Source organism: Capsicum annuum, chromosome 11 (assembly GCF_002878395.1).
Source record: "Capsicum annuum cultivar UCD-10X-F1 chromosome 11, UCD10Xv1.1, whole genome shotgun sequence".
NCBI classification, from domain to species: Eukaryota; Viridiplantae; Streptophyta; class Magnoliopsida; order Solanales; family Solanaceae; genus Capsicum; species Capsicum annuum.
This window is the reverse complement of record NC_061121.1, coordinates 179267319-179292718: the sequence shown is the minus strand read 5'-3', so window position 1 is coordinate 179292718 and position 25400 is coordinate 179267319.

Sequence of the window (25400 nt, the reverse complement as noted above, 5' to 3'; positions counted from 1 at the left end):
CCCGACCTGGATTTCATCCTTTAAATAGCTATAAAACCCTAAAATCCCCAAATTCACTCTTATTTTGCCCCAAAGCCATGAAAAATTATTCTCTCAACACTTTTTGTGACTTTCAAGCTTCTTCTTTGCTTCAAATCTTAAGAATTTTTCCTTTGTTTCTTCAATCTTCCATCTTTAAGGTAAGTTTTCTTTCTTAATTCTTAGATATTATGACTTTATTCTTATACTTAATTGATTTCTTGAGGATTATAAATTAAATTCTTGCCATAGCCTTGTTAAAGTAGTTTTGAAACTCTTGGGGAAGATGAACACCATTATTATGGAAACCACCATTATTGTGAATCTTAATTTTACCTTTGAATATGTGGTTGGTGGTTTTGTATGAGTCATGGTGTATTGTGGGTATTGAGGTGTTGAATCCACTTTGTTTTGTTGAGCATGATGTTGGTGAAAGTGCAGAAATGTGATGATATTTCTGTATTATGATATGGTAAAGTTGTATAGGATAATTTTGTTCAATAATGTCTTTATTGAAAGAAAATTAGTGAAATTGGTGGTGTGAAGGAACTAATTTAGTGAAACAATTGTGTTGTGCCATTTGAAAAGTTGAATTATAATTTTTTGTGGACTGTGAGGGGTTGATAGAATAAAATTGTGAGTTAAAAAATAAAAAGAAAAGCCACCTTGTGAGTTACAAATGTGTGAATAATGTTAAAACCTAAGATCAAAATGTATGTCGGCGAAGTCTGAGTACCCGACAACACCACCTAATTAGGTTATGCTAACAAATTAAGTGTGGGGTGGTGAGTTCACTATCCTCTTCTTAATTGAAGTGAGTTTTGTAATATGTTGCTGACATGATTTTATGATGCACTCAGGTGATATGACTCCCAAAGGAAACCAGGACAAAGATAAAGCAGCCGCATCTCAGGAGGGACAGAAATGAGCACGGAAGGAGAAATCTGCTTCATGCTTTCTTTAAGTGCCTTGACTCACTTTTGATATTAAATTGGTCTTAGAGGAAGGTCAGGTGTGGTACAAGAATAACAAAGTAAATAGATACGTGCAACTAGAGCTTATTCAAAAGGAGAGTTTGGCAGGACATTGCCCTCGTATTATGGCTAGGATCACAGAACTAAAACTTGACTTCATCTTCTCAAACATGGGTGAGTGCAATCTAGATTGGACTCGGGAGTTTTATGCTAATTGGTCCCCAAAGACTCATGGGCGTGAAGTGAAAATTCTAGGTCAAATCCTACATCTGATGGCTGAATTTTTCAACTCTTTCTTGGGTACTCCAAACGTGGATCACTCCAAGTAAAAGGAATTGTGCAGTAGAACTCCCTATAGAGCCATCATGCATACTTTGTGTGGTTCAATGTATATGGCTCGGTGGTTCCATCACAAGGAAAATGGGTGCCCAATACCTTCCCATATGCTATTATGAATAGAGAAGTTTGCATCTGGCTAAGGATAGTCAATGCTAGCTTGATTCTAGGAAAGAAGTTCACCAAGGTCTCTCGCGATTGGGTATATTTAGTCTATTCTTTGATGACTGATGTTCCTATCAATATTGGTGTAGTGATACGTGCTTCTATACACAAAGCAAGGATACAAAAAAGGACACCATTCATCTTTGGAAGCGTGCTGACCTCCATTTTAAAAAAAAACATTGAAGCAAAGCCAACGGATCACAAGTTGCCTCAGAACCCAAAGAGAGTGGATGTAACAAGGGTGAAGGATCCATAGATCAGCCAAGCACAATTATTACCACTTCTGAACATCACGCATGAGATGAGATCTTCTTTCGCTATCTTTATGGCATGACAAAGCTCACAATAACGAGTGGAGGCCCTGTGCCTACTGATGCAGAGCTACGTCAGCTAGATTATGACTTTCCACTTAATGACCATGCCAGAGCTATGTATGGAGTGGGGATTGGTTTTGAGGAGCCATTGGATGATGATGTACCAATGGATAAGGATCGTCAGTTGTTGGATTCTGACATGGAGGGAGTCGATTGTTAGATTCTGATGTGGAAGAAGAGTCCTAGTAGCCAAGTTTTTGTTTATGTATTTGCACTGGGGATAGTGTTTTGTTTAAAGTGTGGGGTGGCTAGAAGTGTTTCTAGATTTCTTACTGTTTTGTCTTCTCCTTAGTGTATTTTATTTTTCCATTTTGAATTTGTTAGTTTAATGTATTTATTTTGTTTCTGTGTATATGTTAGTTTGCTTTTTAGTCATAGTTAGGTGTTTTCTCGACGATGGATGGATGATGACCGTCTTCAGAGAAAATCAGTCTTGTGTAGGACCTAACAAGTGAATATAATTTTTTCTAGTGGGCCACACGACAATATAAGCATGTGATAAATATTTACTATTGAGACACCTAAATTCTAGTTTATGACTCGTGTGGTGATTGTTGGCTTAAAATGATTTCATATGACGGTTTGGTTAAGAGTCTATAATGATCCTGTTGGAGTTAAGCATGTGCGATGTGTGTGAGGATATTTGCATATTCCTTGTTCCAATTGATGCTAGAACTTACCTGGTGTGTGTGCAAAACGAAATAGAGAATGTGAGTTTAGGAGATAAGTTACGCACTTCTTTGATAGCCATTTTCATACCATCTTTTGAACCACCTTTGTGCATAATCTTAGCTAGCCCCATTGAGCCTTTAGTTATTCTTTGGTAACCTCATGTGTAGATTAATCCTTCCTTGATTAACCTCAACTTGATCTAAATCTCCTAAGCACTTTAGTAAAAAAAATTTATTTTAGAAAGGAGTTGTAAATAGAAGGAGAAAAAGGTGAAAATAAAGCTCCAAAGTAATAGTTTTTGGTGTGTGAATCTGATATGATTGGGTTGGGAGTGATATATATATATATATATATATATATATAATTAAAATATAGAAGAAAGGCATAAAAAGTTATTCAAAATGATATGATGTGAACATGGAAAATACTCCCGCCATAAGTTATGTGAGTGAGCTTTATGAAATGGGGTAAAAGAAAATGTTGTGTGAAGTTAGTAGAGGTGAAAATTGGTTGTTAAAGATTGGTATTCATTGTCTAATGTAGTGTATTAAAGCACTTAGGGAAGATAGTAACTATTACTAGCCAGAATAGTTCCTTCCCATTCCTTAGCCTGTATTACAACCCGTAAAGAACTATATGATCCTAATCTTAACATTATGATATTAGTGGAGCACTACACTAAGGGCATGCATATGGTCATCATTTGTAATTTGAGAATTCTTTGTGAGAGTGAGTGCAACTTGATTCTTATACCCATTGTGCTAGAAATTGAATTTTTGTGAGTAATTATGGGTAACTCTGTTGTTGTGAGGGCATATGTTTGATGAAAAGGTGGGTTATTTATATGATTTCTTTTCTTAAACAGTTTGCATGAATTTGCCAACTTGCTAAGTCTATTCTTGAGGATAGGTAGTCTTCAGTAATGGTTCATGAATCTATTTCGTGTTTCATATTCATTGTGTGAGCCTATTTGAGGATCTTGTGTTTCTTTTATGGGTTTTAAATCTTGTGTATGTGTAAATACATAAATCTTTTGAGGACAAACAAAGGTTTAAGTATGGGTTGGTGATCTTGGGTGTATTTATATGCCTAAGCACCATAACTTACCCATATTTTAGCTAAGTTTTGAGAACAAAATGCCTAGTTTCTTATGTTTTTACTTAACTTTGATATAATTGAGCTAACCTATCTGATTAGTATGATTTCAGGTGTTAATGAGGTAGATAAAGACATGATGGGACTATGGATTACAGATGACAAATAACACAAGAGAGAAGTAACTTGTTGGACCAAATGTGGCACTTAAAAATTATGCCTAAGACTTATTTGTCATTTATAATTTGTTCAGGGACTTAGAAGACAATTATGAGAGAAGGATTTTTAAAAAGACTTGATGCTGAATTTTTATTATCATTCGAGATTCTGTAGTATTTGGAACAAGGGAATAACGGCTTAGGGTGGAGAGAGAAAACGTTTCTCTCTTGTTTTCACTATTTGCACACCAAGATCGTCTTCTAGTTTTTTGTATGATGAATATACTTATGGTGATTTTTGTTTTGTCCATGAGTAGTTAAGCTTATTGGTTAGGATTATGGAAACCTTGCAGAATATTATTTATTTCTATGGATTTTGAATTCATTATACATTGATTACTTATATCATACTTTTTTCGTTATGCTTGAATTCTCATGATTGCAAAAATAGGAAATGTGCCATTGAAACATAACTTGTTTCATAGAAAAGTTAATGTTTAGAAAATAGAGTAGTGAAAAGAAAATAGGGTTTCCAACTTCTATTTCACATGTTAATGCCTTAATAGGATTAGCAACTTGGAGATTTCGTATAATTGAGTAAACAGATTTGAGTCGAGAGAACTAAAGTGAATTAATCCTTAATGGTTGAGAAACACTTGGATTGAGAATTTCAATATGTTTCTCTATAAGTGCATCTATGTATGAATTCTTAATACCCATAGTCAGAAGTTATTAAAAACTACAAGGTGGACATAACCTTAGCTTATTATTCTCTATATTCAAATATTATTACATATCTGTTTCACTGTTACACTGAAACTATTACTTCATACTTAAAACAAAACCCCTTTATTCTGGAACCTTTGATCAACAGTTTAATAACAATCACAATACTTAGTGAACACAGTATTCCCTGTGGGACTCGACACCCAACCCAATTGGGTTCTATATTTGACAGCGACCGCTTACACTCTTGTAAAAGTGTTGTTATTTAGACGTATCAACTGGTACCCTTGAGTCGTACCTTGTCTAAAAACTTTAACTAAGAGAATTTTTCTAAAGGTCCAAAGCCTAGGCATTTCAACTGGTGGGTTATAATAGGTGCCATCACGAACTAAGAAATTTGGCCATGATAGTTTTAACTTGCACCAAGTATCAGTAGAAATGATGATATTTCATTATTCTGAATCTTTTAAATGAGTGCTCGGGATTCGTTTAGGACCCGATAAATGCAAATCATATATGCTATCAGGCATATTTCGATATTTTGGACTCAATGGCAATGTTATACTTTTCTAAAAAAAGATTATTTCTGGTAAACTAACTATCCGAATCCCTTTATGGCAATTTTTCAAATGAAGAGTCGAAAACCAAAATAGAGGTCCGAATCATTCCCACTACAAATTCAAACTTGACATTTTGGGCCTAATGAAACTTCCTAAATTTCAATTCAACACTTAGAATAATGAATGTTGACCAAAGTCAATTGTATGACTTTTAAGGCCTCTAAACACCACAAACTCACCCAAGTTATTTTTGATTGCATTGGAAACTACACCAACCATCCCCATACCCTAAAATCAACATGTAGCAACTATAGAGAAGGGTAATATAGTCAAAACACATAAAAGTAAGATTTCACAATTTAGGTCATTTTACTAAATCTAATACTAAAGGGTAAGTAATACAACTTAAGGGAAATGAGGTCGAAATGTACCCTAAAGGCCCTCTAGTCGACTAAAATAGTCAAAAATCACTAAATGAATATCTGGACCATAAGAGGCCCCCACAACTGGTGTAACACCACTTTGATACTATTAAAAAGATCAAAGTCTAAAAGAAAAGTACTAACCTACCTAGACATCGCTGAAAGCATGCAAAAACCTCTACAACAGAGTTTTTCCTTCTAAAAGTCTCCAATTGTTTCCATGCTATCAAAAAAATATTCTAAATGTCAAGATGAGGACATCGATATCCATATATTTGTTTTACTCTCTGAATCATAAATCAAGCTAACATTAAATAGTGGGGCTCGCCGGCGGAATCAAGAATTGAATCTATCACGAGATTTCTTTTAGCATAAGGATTACTTTCCCTAAATTGGGCTTAACCCATGATCTAGTACTACCCTAAAATAGTTCCACATATAATTCAATAAATCAAGAAGAAAAATTGAGAATTTTAATTGAGATTAAATAGAGAACTTATGCGATAAAGATGAGAATATGCTCATAATAATGTTCTCAAGCTAATCCCATATCTAGTTATCAATTTTTTATGATTTTATGAGCTCCCAATAATCAACAAGGGAGTTTTATACTCAGAAAAATAGTTGGAAAGAAAAAGGAGGAATTATTTATACTTCTAAGGGTCCTTCATCATGAATACAAAATCCTTATCGCGATCATGGGAGCTAGCCGGGTATGGCCTTTACATGCAATGATCCATTACGATTGCTAAGTAGGTACCTGGACCAGTTAGGTTAGTTTTCTCTTCATAAATACGATGGATAGCTCGTAATGCGAAGGTCTTGAACTTCGTAGGAGCCACCAAGGCCTCACGAATGCAAAGATCAAAATCCTTTATCTCCATAAATGTAGTAGATGCCTTGCAATTGCAAAGGCTAATTTTATCCTACACCAAGTGCTGATGCACCAAAAATTTTTCCAAGTTGCAAAATCTCCGGACAATCCACTGAAATTGGTTTTGAATTCTATGAATGTAAAGAAACTATGTTAACTTATCAAATTTGGCATTTAAAACTCAACAAAATCATCAAAATTTCCAACAAAGGTTGTCGCAATAAAAATTATATCCCACACTCAAGGTTTCTTTTTTGCCAAAATCCACCCAATAGCCTAAAATAAGCTTGAAAGTATCGAGATCCAAACCATGACTTCTCCTAGTCTAAAATAAATATTCTGGAGCTAACAGATCCTTCAGAATTGAAGTTTAGACCATTTGACTGAAGTTTTGGTCCGAGACCATTTTCTCACTTTCAACAAGTCCAAAATAGGAAAATGGCAACAAAATCCAAAAGAACTACTTGATAACCGAACTGTCAATCCAAGCAAGTCATAAATGACTTGAGATAGATATAGAAGAGCTTTAATTAAAGAAAAAATATGAAACGACAAAAAATGACCTGAAGGGTCATTACATTGATGAATTCATTATTGTTTAAATTTTTATTCAGTTAAGTAGATAATTTTTAAACAAAAAATTATCTATGAGAAATAAAATTTGTTAGAAGAATTATTAAAGATCAAAGGGACACACACAACTCAACATTAAACTAAAATATTTTAATTATGCAAAATATTTACAACTCGATGAAACTCATAAATTGAAAAATATTGGATTTTTATAAATATTTAGACATATATTTTTTTATTTATAGATATGGATTTTATTATTATTTGTTATTAAATATTAATTTCACTTATAATATTTCATGTATCAAGAATTTATGCTGGTTAAATGTGGTGACTTAAATATAGTTTTATATGAAATTAATGGAAAAAATTAAACTCATAAAATGAACCTCAAGAATCATTTTAGTTCTTTATATATAATTTATATTTTAAAAACTCTAATTTTAAGTTGCACTTGTAAGTTGTAGAACTGTTGTATAGATTTTTAATAATTAATTTCAAATTTAAAATAAATAGTTAATCTAATTATATTTAACTTTAAAATTTAAACAAATTGACTTTCGGAAAATGAAAAATGTACATAAATTGGAATGATGGACGAGAGTAATTATAGTAAAATCCAATAAATGTGCTAGTTGATGAATAAAACGAAAATTTCAAAGTTGCTTAAATTTTGCTAAAATGTATAACGACGAATAATATAAAAAGGCAATATAATAGACTTTTTAGTCCACATTTATGGTATTTTTTTTTTTACTTTTCACAATCTTAGAAAAATACTTTCCACTGTAAAGTAAGAAGCATTTCATTAAGTTAATTTGATTAAATCGTACCAATTTAACATGATTTTTTTGGTTTCGTAAGAATTCTCTCATCTAAATAATGGTAAATTTGGTTTAAAGAAAAGGTACTACGTCTGTTTCATAGTACTTAGTTCCTGTTAACCTGATACATACCTTTTAAAAGAGATTTAATTAGATATGTATAAACTTAGTAATAATGTTTTGAAACTTTAAATTTTACTAGTATTATTTCACGTAGTTATTTAATACTAATTATAATATGAAAAAAGTTATCTTATTTTGCTAAGGAGGTCTTGGTAAGGATCTTTGATTGGCAAGTTCATTGGTTACGAAAGAAATCCGTGGCTTTAGCAAAGATTCTATGGTGGAAACAAAAGTTTTAGGAAGCTACTTGGTATGTGTGATTCAGAAATTTGTGCTTGAGGTATGTGTGTTCTTAACTTCTTCATTTTCTATCTTTCTTATAGATAGATTGACAATTCCTTGGTAATCTACTTTTGGTCATAAAGATAAGAGTAAAGATTTTTGGGGTTTAATAGTGCTAGTCAATGCCTTGTCCCATCATTCGAGGATGAATTATCCTAAAGGGGAGACCAAAATGACCTTGATTTGGTCCTTGAAAATTCCTTGAGCTTTGAGCTCACTGACTTGTTGACGACTAATAATATGAGTCTTATGGTGTGGTTACGGGTCTAAGGACATAAGTTGTAGCCAGATTAGTATGTAATTGGCTAAGTTCTACTCTTAGTATGAGTTTCTCATCATGAGTCGTCAGACCATGTAACGAATGGTAGGGTTGAGTCATATGTTGTCTTGTGTCTAATCCCTTGGGTTCTATCTTGGATACGACTAGACTATACGAGTCATATGGTCTAGTCATGAGAAGGATCATAGAGTCGTATGGTGGATAGTGTATGGGTGTCCAACTCACTGTCTTGGTGACGGCTCAAGTGTATGAGTCGTATGTTGCGGCCACGAGTTACGGGGTCGACTAGTAACCACATGCGGCCTTTTTACAGCTTTTAGTTGGGGGTACTTTGGACATTTCCCACTTGAAGCCCTTACGACCCCATATCCCTAAAATATCTATTTGGAATTCATTCTACACTTTACAAGATTAAACATCCTTTTTACTCTTAAAATCCTCTCAAGCAAAATTGCCTAGGGTTTCTCCAAAGTGGTCACCTCAGGGTTCCAGAGTCAATTCTCTCCGTGAATCTTTGTAATTTAGGCATGTGACTCTTCCGTTCATTGTTATTTCACTAAAAACATATAATTTTAGTAATGTTCATGAGTTATTAATGATGGTTTTCAAACTAAGGTTGAGGGGTTTGGATGCATATCACTAAATATTGTTTTCCATGGTTAAAGTATACATGTATTAGTTATGGTTTTGCATATGTGGGTCCACGGGAATGGTGATGTAATTGAGGTGTCATGGTTAAACCCCAAACTTGATGAATTTCGATTTCTATAATGGAATGCCCTTAACCTGTTTGTGAAATTATCAATAAGAATGATATTGTGACAAGTCTGAATTGTGTTTCGAATTAAGGCATTGGCATAAGAATGACAATGATTGATGAATGAATTTGTAAAGGCCTTGATGGCCATAAATTGATTTAAATGTTAACCCCTAGGCCCACAGTCAGTTGGAATAAAAGGTTTTAGTGGACATGCTCTGTACATGTGTTATGGACTTTGGAGGTTAGTAGGGGCATCATTTGTACTTGGTGGAGTTTTCTTATAATAAGAGATACCATTCAAGCTTAGAGATGGTACATTTCAAGGAATTGTATGGTAGGCATTGTCGATATTTTATTGGTTGGTTTGAGAATTCAAATATTTAAACCTATCATATAACTTAATTTGTGAGTATTTGGATAGGGTTTAAATTATTCAGGATAGGCTTCGGGCAACCCATAGTAGGCAAAAGTGTTATGAAGACCATATGTTTCATGCCTTGAAGTGAAACACCCCGGATTTTGGTACTTGAGATTTTTTGAATTATGGGCTTACTGCCTAGGTTATGGCTCACCTTACGAGTCATAAGGTGTCATTACAGGTCAAAGGACCCCAAGTCGTAAGGTGTCCACTGTGTTTTCCAAGTATTTTATTCTGATTATGACTTGTATCTTACGATTCGTTAAGTCATATTACGAGTAGTATAGCCTAAATCATAGGGCAACCAGTGTTTTATGCCAAAGCTTCTGCTTAAACTACGACTAGAAAATTATAAGTCATAAGGTCCCTTGATGAGTCATATAGTATGACTCGTAACCAGACCAGTGTGGGTGCCCATGGGGTACTGTCCAGCCTATGACTACATGTCATGAGTCTTAGGGTGATGCTACGAGTTGTAAGGTAACCTGTAGCGAATGGGAAATAAATTTACGTTTTCTTTACTAAGGGTTTTCTTGACATTTCTCTCTTTCCTAAACATAATCCATGACTTAAACCCCCTTTAGGGTATCATTATCACTCAAGAAATAAATCAAAATAACTTCTAAAACTCACTCAAATTCTCCAAAGCAAGAACATAAGGGTTTCCAAGAAGTTGGTCAATTAGAGCTTCCAAGGGCAAATTCTCTCCTCAACTCTTGATATTTCAAGATTGTGACTCTACCGTTAAATTTGTTTTACTTAAAGCATGAAATTATATGATTGTTTATGTGGATTTGAGCATGGGTTTTGATATAGGTTGAGATTTTTGGAACGAATTTTTCTTAAATTGTTTTCCTATGATTTATTATGCATTGTTCATGTTTTATATATGGATTTAAACTTGTGGAGCGTATGGGCATAGTGAATAAACTAAGGGATTGCGATTTCCCCAAATTTTATGAATATTGACAACTGAATTGGTAATAAGCCCCTACCCAATTTTGAGAAAGTGGTTTTGAGTATGAGTATAATTGCATTGAATTACTTTCGAAACAATTGTATGATATAAAAGGTTATTGAAACATGATGGTTTGATTTAATGAAAAAAGAGAGTCGGGGTTCCCCCAACTTATATTAATGAACAAAGAGAATTGTTTTCCTCAAGTTAATGTAAATTGTAATGGCATGATGATGTTAACTTGCAAGTGTAACTTGTATGACGATACCAACAGTGTATGCCTTAAGGTGTATTTTGTTTTAATGAATGGGAATATGTGCAAAGTGTTTTAATTGGCCTTAAAATAGGGATGTGTAGCCGTGCTGTGAAACTAGAGTTCTCGAGGGACCAATACTAGGAATTGCAGTTGCTGATGTAAGGGTCTAAATAACTGGGTGGTTCGAGTCCCCCTTATTATATAATTGGGTGGTTCTAGTCCCCCATGTTAAATAACTAGGTTCTTAAGTCACCTTTGATATATGCTGGGAGGTTTTATTCCCCTATGGTTGATAGCACCCAAGTGCACACATAAGTGTACGTGGTATACCAAGTAATATAGTGTCCTTCAAGAAAGCCGCATGTCCATACCACAGGGACTTGTTCTAACAACTATCCAATTTCAGTTCACAATTCAAATTCAATTGATGCAAGAGTAACCAAAAGAGAGTTTTAAATTTATAAACTAATTGTAAAGTAAACAGTGCATAAACTAAAAGACTTGAGACAATCAATAGGAGAAAGCCCAGGCTCAAAGCACTTCGAACAATCATACTATGTTATTGAACTTCATTCGTTAACTCGCTTATCTTGGTTGTTAATTCATAAGGTTTATCGTATGATCATGGTCTACCGACCTCTAATCGTTTACCTAACTTGGATATTACCACTACAACATTGAGCGGGGATGAAATAATCCAATTAAGTGCTTCACATTATCATCCTACATCTGAATCAAGTAAGGCTTCTATGTACATCCCTGTCCTAGACGGTAATTTAAATTCCTTATTTCATAAAAGAATATGAAACCCTACTTTGTTCATCCCAATGTTCTATCTCCCTATTCCCACTCCCGATATCACAAAATTGACAATATATATATTCTAAGGGTGACCAATCCTTAAAATAATTAAAACAAGGATAAACAAGCAACAAAATATGATAAGAAAACTAAACAAAATCAATTCAAAATAATAGTCTTTATGTTCTTGGCTTTAACCCCGGAAAGGAAGTTTTTAGCCACTCTTAGTCATAATCATCATCCAATTAATTATATGAATAACCAAAACATACAGAAACTAAATTAAAGAATGAAAACACTAGATACAGATTGGCAGAAGCCCCCTCAATTTTCCAAGACGTCCAAAGATCCTCAATAACGTGTCCAATGAATTGTATTTATGGTGAACCAAGTTTAAGTAGTGTAGGAGTAAGACTTTGCAAATTGGCTGTGTGTGGAGAATGTGGTAGTGTTACTTTATCCATGAAAGAGAGTGGAGCATCACCTTGATTATTACATGGCAATAGAAATACCATGATTTGATTGCTGCAAGGGAGAAAGGGACGCGACACGTCCATATCACGTTAGCTCACTGGAAGTAGCCTCTCGAAATTCGACTAAGCCTTTTTGCTTTCCTCTTCTATCCCTTGTCTTGTGGTGTCATTTTAGCTTTATTTACAGCTTATATTTCATCAAAATATCATCAAAATCAACTCACCAAGAATCCTATATGATAAAACACAAAATATTAGAGCTCACAACAACACAATGTTCACAACGATGGACTAAAACACGAGCTAAGACTAGGTTCACATTGATCTTCACTTATCGTTTCGACTCTTGACTTAATCCAATTGAACTTTTCAAATTAGAAACAATTTTTTCCATATATAATTAAACATTTAAACTATTTGGAACTCATTTAACACATTAGAATCCAATGAAACCAACTAGACACACACCTAGCTCAAGCTAGTAACACTAGTTTCCTTGATTGAACTCTAAGTGACTCAATTAAGTGCAAACTTGTTTGAAAACACCTTGAAACTTTGTAATCACATCCTTGAACACTTATATTCTTATTTATATCATTATCACACATAAATCACATGAATTATCCTCAAAACAAGACTAAACAAGCTAGTATAGTAACACTAGAGTGAATTAATACACCCAACATCAATGGTGCATATGTACATATGATTATCCTATAGTTTGCATGGCTACACACACTGACACCCTTTCATTTGGGGGAGACAGACCCATTTAGCTCGTAGGTTCCTTATAATGATTGTTATACTACACAACCCAGGTTAGGATTTTTTAGAAAAAGTGCATGCTAAGCCTTGTACTCTATCCCAGCATTGTAATATATAAATATATATATATATACATATATATATATATGTATATATATATATATATCTGCATACATGTATGTGAACATGTACATTGGGTTGGAATGGATTTTTTAATTGTCATTACTTTATCCTTATCCTTAAGTTATATGTTAGTGCTCACCCCACTAACCATCTCCGAACATTGTATCCCCAAGAGATGCAAGGTCCAAAGGAACTTCTACTTTTCCTAAATAGTGATAGGTGATCTCTTAGTTGATCGTTTGCTATGAAGAGGTGAGCTTCCATTATCCAAAAGACTTGATCATTCCATAGGTTTCCCTTCTCAAGAATATAAGTGAAGACTCTACATTGTCATTGTTAGAGTAGGCAGAATGTCCCAACTTAGTGAAACAACCCAAAACAGGGCCTAGTCATGTTAGGTGCCTCAAGCCCCACCGGGACCAGAGACTACCCCAACCTCTAACCATTACTGTCCTACACCTTATGTCGGTAAATTTGCGAATAGAAATAACAAGATAGAATGGAATAATTATAAATCAAATATATGTAAATGGTGTCATCTCCAAAACTAATACCAATGCCAAGGCTAACACCAATACCGATATCACCTATGCCCATAGTAGTCACATAAAGCCTCTATCCAAAAGAAAAATAATATCCAGCCCGACCATAGCTAAAATCAATTTCCAGGAAATAACAAAAGTATGTAGAGAAATACTTAACATGAAATGGAGTCTTCCAGAGTATGTAAGCTTACCACTTCACTCTAACACAAGCTGTCCCCGAATCCAATCAATGAGTAGAATAAGTAGTATGGTCGGTTCTTGCATCGCCTGGGGATAAACACCCAAAGATGAGTTGATGGGTGAACACTAGCATGCACTCAGGACTAAGGGTAAAGTAATGCCAAAATTTAAAACCAAGTACATATCCAAATGCAATCATATTCATACATATATATATATATATATATCATGCTGGGAAATAGAACAGGGTTGAACATTCATTTTTAAAGTTTAACCTGGGATTGTGTAGCTTGGCCATCCTATAACCACCCAAGGGCTATATGGGTTCAACTCCCCCTGCTGAAAGGGTCCCTATGTGTGTTAGTTGCACAAACCAAAGAAAAACCTGAGATGATTAGTACATCTCCCAAAATATAAGGGTGACATCATGCACATGGTCACCAAGACCCACCTCACATTGGCAAATCTGAGTTTCAAAATTTGGTCCACCTGGGACCACTATCTTCCACGGATTTACTGACATATCCCCCTTTAAGACCATACTAAAACCATTAACACACCACCAACTTACCAAGGAGTCATATTAATTAGGCAATAGTTGTCAGTAGCATTATACCAGCACTAGTGTATCCATTTAGGCAATACCAAAGCCATTAAACCAAATTGACTCAAAAGTTTCCATTTAAACCAAAAATATGGCCAACAAGGGCTTTCCAATCCTTTTTAAAACCACTTAAATCAATTTAGGTTCCGTTACCTTTTATGCAATGCAAGGATTTCAATAATAGTCAAACTATGTGATAAAAACATTCTTAGATACATTTCAGCAAATATGTTGAGGGAATAAGATTTCCAAAACCAAGACCAAGTACCAATTGACCATCCCTATGCAACCACAAGTCCAAACCATAATTATAACAAGAAAACCATAAGAAAACATGAGAAAACATTATCCAACCACTAGTAACCAAAACACAGTCACATATTTCAAAACCCAAAAAATACAATAATAAAGCCATGAAAACCATACATAAAAACATGATTTTAGTTTGAACTAACAATGAGGAAGGAGCAACATGCCTTAGATAATGAAGAAGACAGAGACAAATTACCTTTTAGAGCCTTAATTGATTGCTTTGAAGAAAATCCTAGCCTTTCTTGATCCAAGAGCTTGAGAAAGATTTAAGAGTGTTTAAAGTGTTTTTATTGAGAATAATAGGGTAAATGAAGTCCCAATAGTGTTTTAAGTCACGGGGTCAAAAGAAGTTAAGAGGGAAAATGTCCAAAATATCCTCAGCTTAAAAGCTAAAAAATGAATGCTGGTGGGTACAGTTTGGGTACCTTAATCGTACCCTAACATACGAGTAGTACCCCTAAATCATACCCTAGACAGTAGTTCAAGGGCTTTACACTGTTAATCATATGACCTGCCCTACTCTTCTCGTACCATCTCTGTACGACTCGTATGGAGTCTAGTCGTACCTTGGACAATGAATGACCTACGACATACTGATTATCAAATGACTTGGACTACTAAGTCATACCCACATAATAATAGTAAGGTTGTGTCGTATGATGGACAGAGAGTTCAAAATCCAGGAAATTTCTAAGGTTCAAACTCATGGTGTTTTAGTTCTTCTCCACTTGGATTATTCATCCCCGAATGATAGAACACAAAAGTACAAGAATGATGTACTCTCCTAAAAGTCTCTACTCTTACCTTTGAGTCAAAAATAAAAGATGCATAAAAATCAATCATTTATTTAACTAAGTTAGAAAAAAAAGATGTTATGAAGAACACAGTCCTTCAGGCCTCATATGCTCAACTTTGATCTGCTGGCACACTATATACTTGGCCACAAAGTTAGCCACATCCCTCTTCATATTGTTCCACCAATACATCACCTCGAGGTCATGATACATTTTCCTCAAACTAGGATGAACAACATAGCATGACTTATGCACCTCAGCCAAGATCCTCTCATACAAACCATCTATATCAGGAACACATAACCTCCCTTGGTACTACAAAGTACCATCACTACAAATCTAGAAATCCATCACCCTTGATTTTCATCCAGAAAGGATCTAACATCTACTTTTTCTTAATCTCAACACCAGAAGATGACCATGCCACTTCCTACACAAACACACCACCATTCTTAAATTCTAAAATTAAAACTCCATGGTTAGCCAAATGGTGAATATCCTTCACCGACACTCACTTCTCCTTATCCACTTAAGCCAGACTCCCCATGGACAACCTGCTAAGACCATCAGCAACCACTTTAGCTTTACCTGGATTGTAGTGAATACTAATGTCATAATGTTTGAGAAGCTTAAGCCATATCCTTTCCTTGAGGTTAATCTCTTTCTAAGTAAACACATACTATAGGCTTTTATGATTAGAGAATATGTACACATGCACCCTATACAAATAGTAATGCTAGATTTTTTACGCGAACACCACAGTTAGCAATTCCAAATCATGAGTCAGGTAATTCCTCCTATGCACCTTTAACTGCGTAGAATAATATGCTATCATATTCCCATACTGTATTCGAACACAACCAAGTTCACATGGGATGCATCAAAGTAGACCAAAAACCCATCAGTCCTTTCAGGCAAAGTCAAAATTAGAGTGAAAGTTAGCTTTCTAAAACTACCCTCACACGCATTTGACCATAAGAACATTACTTTTTTATGAGTCAATTTTGTCAAAGGGGCAACTATAGTTGAAAAACTCTCCACAAACCTCTTGTAGTAGCTAGATAAACCAAGAAGCTCTGAATGTCGATTTCAATCGTGGGTCTAGGAAATTTCTTTACCAATGCAACCTTCTGTGGATCAACCATGATCCCTTCACTAAAGATGATCTAACCCAAAACAGTGAAAAAATTCAACAAAAACACACACTTTGAGAACTTGGCATAAAACTCCTATTTCTTCAAGGTTTGCAACATAATACGGAGGTGATCAACATGATCCACCTCACTCTTAAAATAAACTAGGATGTCATCATTGAAAACATTGACAAATAGATCCAAAAACTAAATGGAGACCCTATTCATCAAATCTATAAATGTCGCAGAGGTATCGGTCAAGCCAAAAAATATAACCAAAAACATAAAGTGCCCATACTGAGTACGGAAGGTGGTCTTAGGGATATCTACCTCCCTAATCATAAGCAGATGATACCCAAATTGAAGATCAATTTAGGAGAAAAACTTAGCATCCTACAACTGATCAAACAAATTATTTATCCTTAGAAGAGTATACTTATTCTTAAACGTCACCTTTTCAACTACCGATAATCAACACACATTCAAAGGGATCTATCTTTCTTATGTATAAAAAAGACTAGTGCACCCTATGGGGACACACTTGGATGGGTGAAACCTTTATCTAAAAGATCCTTGAGTTGCTCCTTAAGCTTCTTCAACTCAGCTGGAGCCATTCTATATGGGATAATATAAATTCGACGAGTGTCTAGAAAAAATCAAACCCAAACATAATCTTCCTAATAGGAGGAACACCAGGAAGGTCATTAGAAAAGACCCCAGGAAAATCATTTACCATCAGGATAGAATGCAAAGAAGGATCCTCCAAGTTAGAATATTTAACCTAGACTAGATGATAGAGACACCCTTGGGGATTAACCTTTGATATCTAATATATGATATAAACTTCCCTTTAGGAGCTAGGGAACTACTCTCCCACTTGATAACCTATTTATTAGGGAATTTAAAGAAAACCTTATGGGTTCGACAGTCTATAGATGTATATCACTAGTGCAAAAAATCCATCCCCAGTAAATATCAAAATTCACCATAACTAACTCAAATAGATCCATAAAATTTTCTTTAATACCAACAGATACCACACGCCCCCATAAACTTTTCTAGCAGTCACAAAATCACCTACCAAGATAAAAATAGGAAAAAAGGTCCAAAATAGCCTAGGGACCAAAACTAAAATGCAAAGCCACAAATGGGGTCACTTAAGAGAGAGTGGACCTTAGATCAAGTAAATAGGACACATTACGAGAAAAGAGTTTCAATGTACCAATCACAACATCAGGCGATGCCTCAGACTCGTATCAGGTGGTGAGAGTATATAGATGGTTTTGACCTGTGCCAGAATTAGATGGTGCACTCTTTGGTGCTAGAGCTAATAATTAAGCAACTGGAACCTTGTTCTACCCTGAAGCGACCTTGGCCACCAGACAGTTTTTAATCATGTGACTTGGCTGACCATAGCTGAAGCACTTATCCCTTCTCACTTCATAAATTCCCTAATGTAATATACTATATAACATATAAAAAAGATATAATAAAGTTGAATCAGCCACACTAGCCTGAGATTGGGTTCCCTACTCCTTAAAGTTGTCGCTAATTTAGAAATGCCTGTTACTCGATGGCTTTGGGTAGGGAGAACTAGCCGTTGAGTAAGACCCAGAGTTTCCCCACTTCTTCTTGGGCTATTTTACCCCATACTTGTCACTCTACTATTGGCCACTATCCTTCTTAGTGTAATATCTCATTCCTAAAAGTTTTCTATCTATCATACAACTCATCTCTTGAGTCGTATTCATAGCATATGAGTTGTATGTTAATCTCACACCTAAGAAAGTACATGATGGGTGAAAATCTATTAAGGGTATGACTAAGCTCCTAGAAGTCATCAAGAATCATATAGGTCGTATAAAGCTAAGTTGTAAGTTAAATAGTATAGACTCCTTGAGATGCTTTCCAAGATACGAGTGGGAGGCTAAGGGTCATATGATGAAGATACGAGTCATAGGTGGATCTCGTTAGTTAATTAGTGTATAACCTCTTTAATTTTGTTAATCTTTTGATTTATGATGCCCAGTCATACCTTTCCATATGAGTCGTATGATGAACTCGTAAGAACTGGCAAGTAAATTTTGAGAAGTATAGGAGATCTTTAGTCTTTTACCACTTATAATTCCAACCCACTACATTTAACCCCAAGGGGTATTACTTTTCCTCTCTTATCTATTCAGTGATCAACACAAAATCTCTCATTGTATTCTTAAGAACAAAATGAGGGTTTTTTCTTAAGATCATCTTCCAATTCTCAAAGGTCAAGTTTACTTCACCAAGCTTAGAACTTTAAGGTATGTGGGGTTTATGAACAAGGATATTCTTTCATCCTTGTGCCCAAAACTTTTTTTAAAGTTGAATTTACATAAATTGTAATTAGGCTTCATACCCAACTTTCATATTCTTTAGTTTATAATATTATTAATACTTTAAGGTATGTGTCTTGAGACATATCCTTTCTATTCATGTTTTGATTTACATTACTACTACTACAATATGATTTCATTATCTTGACTTGAAGTTTGATGAGTTGATGAAAGATTTCATTGTAAGTTTTGAGGATGCTATTAAATTACAAGCTTTAAGAAAGAAAACATAAGATTTAAGGATCAAGTATGAGAATTAAGTTTACAAGAAAGTTTGATATTTTGATCTAATGACAAGACTTGAAATCCATAAATTATTTCTTCTAATTTTGAATTAAGCAAAGAGAAGCATAACTAGTTTTTAGTATATAAACTCTTGAGATAGTTTAAGGTGTATTTCCTAAGTATGAGCATATATATAATTCTAAGATTAGTATTTATCATTGAGAATGGAATACAGATAAGTGTATCCTAAATTCCTGGAAACTACAAGCCAACGTAGGTTAAGCTTTTTCCCAATATGGATAAAGTAATGTATAGTGATCATTAAGATGAGGTTCTATTCCAATGGAAAGGATAGGACAGCTCTCTCAAATGTGGGTAAGACGTTGAACTCCATGGTAGCTCACATGGTTTGTCAGTTAGAAGAATCTCCCATAAGCAACATTAAAAGCAAAGATTTTAAGAAACTAAGCATTATGGCTCACTAAGTTTATCAATACGTTTCATAATCTAAGTTTATGATTTGTAGTATTAAGTTTTACTCAAGTCCAAGGTGAGTCATTTGTATTTAAAATGGAAAGTTTGAAAGCTTATATACATATAAATATCTAATATTCTTTTACTTATGCATTCACCCCCACATGCTCAATACATTCCAAAAGTACAGATCTGTATATATTTCTGTGTGATACATTGTCATATTAATATATGTTCTGGTGCTAATTTCTAGCAGTAGAAGTGACTTCAACGTCATTACCTATATCCCAATATTTGGTGAGTCCTCATAGACCAAGGAAACAATATTTTATATTTGTGTTTTCTTTGATGGGAGTATTTTAGAAACTGATTTCAATTTATGTATGGGTGAGCTGAGGTCTGTCCCAGTGTCTCTCCAGTCTATAGTAAAGGCTTGTAACACTATGTCTAAGCTTAAGTTCAAGAGTTTTGTGTAAATATTTCTAAGTTAATGATTCACTTTAAGTTATGAGATTATTTATCCTTTTTTTGTTCTTATGTTTACCATCCTTATTGTGTGAGTTCTTAGCTGTAAAGATATCATGGGTAAGATTAGGGCTAGTCGTAGTCCTGATTATTGTGTGATGTCCAAGGGGTACTTCTTGGGCATTACAAACTTGGTATCAGAGCCTAATGTTTAAAGAGCCCTAGGGAGTCAAACAAGCCATGTTATGTAGAGTCTTGATCAAGAGAGTGAAGCGTGCCATATTTATAGGCAAGAGGCTATGGAATGAATTAGGAACCTTCAGTTCTTTCATGATTTATCGTGCTTACAAATGTCTTTATTAGCCTTAACTCATATATTTACGTGACAGACTATGGCTCCTCGCCAAGCCGACACACGTAGAGATGGTAATCAACCACCTGCATGCTGACTCCTTAAATGAGAATGTATCTCAAGCTGAGTTTTAGGATACTTTTAAAGAATTGGCCTAAGCTATGACTGCCAATATTTAGGGGAACCAACAAGAAGTGGTCCCACTTTAGGAGAATGGTAATTTAGCTATATCCCAGATTCTGGACTTTATGAGGATTAATCCGCCTGAGTTCCATGGGTCAAAGGTGGATGAGGGCCTATAATTTTTTATTGATGAGGTAAGAAAAATAACTCATATTATGAATGTTATTGAAGAGGAGAGTGTAGAGATGGTATCCTATAGTTTGAAGTATATTGCTTATGATTGGGTTATAATATGGAAAGATAGTAGGGGTGAGAATACATCTCGTATCAGTTGATAGGTATTCTAGAATACTTTTTTGGATAATTTCTTTCCACGTGAGATGAGGGAGGCTAAGGTAGAGGATTTTATGAACCTGAGTTAGGGTTCCATGACACTAAAGGAGTACTGCCTTAAGTTCACTCAGTTGTCTAAGTACGCTCCTGAGTTGTTAGTTGATTCTAGAGCTTGTATAAGCAAGTTTATTACTACGGTGTCGTATTTGGTAGTAAAGGAGTCTTGGACTTCCATCTGATTGGAGATATGGATATTTTAGATTGATGACTCATGCTTGATAGATTGAGGCAGAAAAGCTAAAGGAAAGAGAGAAGAGGAATAAAAGAGCTAGGATGGGATAGCTTGAGTTTAGTCAGCCATGGTTAGGAGGAGTAAATCATTTATAGTTTCAGGGTTATTCATTAGTGCCTATGCAATCTTTAGCTAGTTCCCCTACACCTAGAACTAGGCAGGAGCACTTTGAATTCGAGATCTCAGAATAGTGTAGTTGGGAGACCCAATTTCCCACCACATGTGTAGAGTGTGGCAGAAACCATTCTGGTGAGTATTTGATGGTACAGTGGGGTTGTAATGGTTAAGGTTTGATGGGCCATAGAATCAAGAAATGCCTATATGCTAAGCAGGAAAGCAGAGATACTCATCCCCAAACATAGGCTACTAGTGTAGTACTTCAGCTAGGCTACCTAGCTCATTCCCAAGGCGCGTCTTCTAGTATCAATATCGATTAATGGAAAAATCAGTTTTATGCTTTTCCATTCTGTCAGGAGCAAGAGAGTTGACTAGATGCAGTCACTTGTATGCATCATTTATTTCACCTTGATATGTATGTATTGTAAGACTCGAGATCAAATTTCTCTTATGTAACTCCTTTGGTTGCATTAAATTTTAGGGTAGGTCATGAAAATCTCTCTAAGCCCTTCTTATTGTCCACCCTAGTGGTGACTTAGTTGTTTCTTGCTGTGACTATTAGGAGTGTCCTATTATCATCCTCTGTAAGATCACACTAACGGACCTAATATAGTTAGAAATGGTAGATTTTAATGTTATTTTCAGAATGGATTAGTTCCATTCATTCTGTGTAACAATAAATTATCGCACCCGCATGGTGAAGTTTCAGTTTCCTAATGAAGCAATTTTTGAGTGGGAGTGTAGTTCTCTATCTCCCAGAGGTTGTTTTATCTCTTACATTAAGGACTATAAGTTAATATCAAAAGTACATAGTTACCATTTAGTTCTAGTTAAAGATACTAAGTATGGAGTCCCGATAATCCATTCAGTTTGGGTAGTAAATGAGTTTCCAGAGTTTTTCCCTGAAGATCTTCCAAGGGTACCTACAGATAGAGAAATAGAGTTCGATATTGACCTTCTTCTCAATACTCAACCCATCTCTATTCCTCCATATCATATGGCTCTAACTGAACTTTAAGAGTTAAAAGAACAACTTAAAGATCTCTTAGATAAGGGTTTTATCAGACCCAATATTTCTCTGTGGGATGCTCCAGTCATTTCCTTGCGCAAGTAAGATGGCACTCTCAGAATATGTATAGATTACAGATAGCTAAACCAGGTCAACATCAAGAATAAGTATTCTACTCCTAGAATAAATGATATGTTTGATCCGCTTTAGGGTGCCTAATGGTTATCTAAGATTGAACTTAGACCAGGATATCATCAGTTGAAATTTAAGGATCAAGACATTCTGAAGACAACCTTTCGAACAAGGTACAATCATTTTGAGTTTGTGGTTATGTTATTTGGACAGACAAATGCTCCTAAAACCTTTATGGATTTGATGAATAGGGTCTTCAAGCAGTATGTTGATATGTTTGTCATTGTATTTATAGATTACATACTAGTGTATTCTAGGAGTGAGGAAGATCATGGAAATCACTTGAGGATAGTACTGTAGACCCTTAAGGACTTTTAATTGTATACAAAGTTTGGTAAATGTTAGTTTTGGTTGGAATCTGTTAACTTCTTAGGGAACGTTATTTCAGGGGCTGGTATTCATGTAAATCCTCAAAAGATTGACGTAGTAAAGCATTGGCCTAGACCTATCACTCCATCTAATATCAGAAGCTTTTTGGGTTTAGCTGGGTAGTACAGAAGATTTGTTAAAGGGTTCTCCTCTATGGCCATACTATTGACTAAGATGATCCAAAAAAAGTAAAGGTTATGTAGTCGAATAAGTGTGAAAAGAGTTTCCAAGAATTGAAAGATAGATTGACTTCGGCTCCAATGTTAGCTTTTCCAAAAGGGTTGGACAGATTTATGGTATATTGTGATGCTTATTGAATTGGGTTTGGTTGTGTGTTAATGCAGAATAGGAAAGTGATAGCCTATGCTTGCAGGCAACTTAAGGATCACAAAAAGAATTACCCAATTCTTGACTTCGAGTTAGCTACCCTGGTGTTTTCTTTGAAAATTTGGAGGCACTATGTCTATGGTGTGCATGTTGATGTTTTTACTAACCACACAAGCCTTCAGTACATATTACACAATGAGAGTTGAATCTCCTTCAAAGAAGATGGTTGGAGTTATTAATAAATTATGACATAAGTGTTCTTTATCATCCAAATAAGGCCAATGTGGTGGTTGATGCATTGAGTAGGTTATCCATAGGTAGTGTGGCCCATGTGAAGCAGAAAGTATAAGAATTGGCCAAAGAAGTGCATATATTATCACATTTGGGAGTTATTTTGCTCGACACTGATGCTGGAGAGTATTAGTTCAGAATGGTTTAGTATTATTATATGTAGGGGAAGTGAAAGAGAAGCAGCAAAATGATCCTATCCTTAATCAGAATTGCAAGCGGTCCAACAACAGAAGGTCGAGATTTTCTCCTAAGGGGGAGATGGTGTAGTTTGCTATCAAGGTTGACTTTGTGTTCTAAATGTAGATGGATTATGGGAAAGGATATTAGCTGAGGCTCATGGTTCTAGGTATTCCATTCATCTGGGTGCTACTACGATATATCAAGACATGCAAAAAATTTATTGGTGGACTGGTATTAAGAGGGACATAGCAAAGTTTATGGCAAAATGTCCAAATTATCAGCAATTAATGGTTGAGCGCAGAAGATCGGGAGGTATAATACATGAGATTAGTATCCCTACTTAGATGTGGAAAGTAGTGAATATAGATTTCATTATAGGATTACCTCGTAAGAAATATTAGCATGACTCAATTTGGGTTATAGTGTATTGAATGACTAAGTCAACTTATTTCCTACCTGCTAAGACTTCATACACATTAGAGGAATATGCCAGAATGTATATTCGTGAGTTAGTAAGGGTTCATGGGATACCTTTATCCAACATTTTAGATAAAGGCACGTAGTTCACTTTGTAGTTTTGTCAATCTTTACAGAAAGGACTTTGTAGAAAGGTTAAGATTAGCGCTGCTTTTTCTAAGCAGATCGATGGTCAGGCCATACACATAATTCAAACGTTAGAAGACATATTGAGGGCGTGTGTTTTATATTTCAAAGAAAGTTGGGATTACCATTTACCATTGATCGAGTTTGCTTACAATAACAGTTATCATGCTAGCATTCAAATGCCTCCATTTGAAACATTGTATGTGCATAGATGTAGATTACCTATAGGATGGTTTAAGGTTGGCTAGCGGTGCTGATTGGACTGGATTCTATTCTTGGGGCTATGACTATGGTTCAGTTGATTCATGAAAGGTTAAAGACTACACAGAGTCATCAAAAGTCATATGTTTGTGTGAGAAGAAGAAACTCAAAATTGAAGTAGGCGATTGGGTATTCCTAAAGGTTGCCTATGAAAGGGATAGTGAGAGTTTGAAAGAAAGTGAAGTTGAGTCCATGATTTGTTTGTCCTTATGAGATAGTAAAGCGTATAGGTGATGTTTCCTATGAATTGAATCTTCCATCAGAGTTAGTTGCGGCTCATCCAGTGTTTCATATTTGGATGCTAAAGAATTGCATTGGAAACCTATCCTTAGTAGTTTCCCTAAAGAGTATTGGGGTCAAGGATAACTTGTCGTATGGGGAGATTCCTAATGAGATACTTGATAAATAGGTTCGAAGGATAAGGAATAAGGAAGTAGCGTCTGTGAAAGTTCTCCAGAGAATCAGTCAGTTGAAGGGGCCACTTGGGAAGTGGAGTCAGACATCATGGACAAGTATCCTCATCTCTTTTCTCCCAACTCAGTTCCTACCAAAGGTAAATAGTAGTTTTCAGCCAAGACTCTCTCTCTCTTTCAGTTTCATTAAGTATTATTTTTGAGTCGTATCATATATAGTGTGGTTGGATCCTTATGATAGATGTAAGCTTGTTTACAACTTGGTTGTTGGTGTGATTGATCTTTTTCCTAGTCCTAAGTGATGCCACATTAGAGGACAAATATTTCCAAGAAGGAGATATTGTAATACCCTATCTCTAAAAGTTTTTTATTTATTATAAAACTCATTCCTTGAGTCGTATGCATATCATACGAGTCGTACATTAAT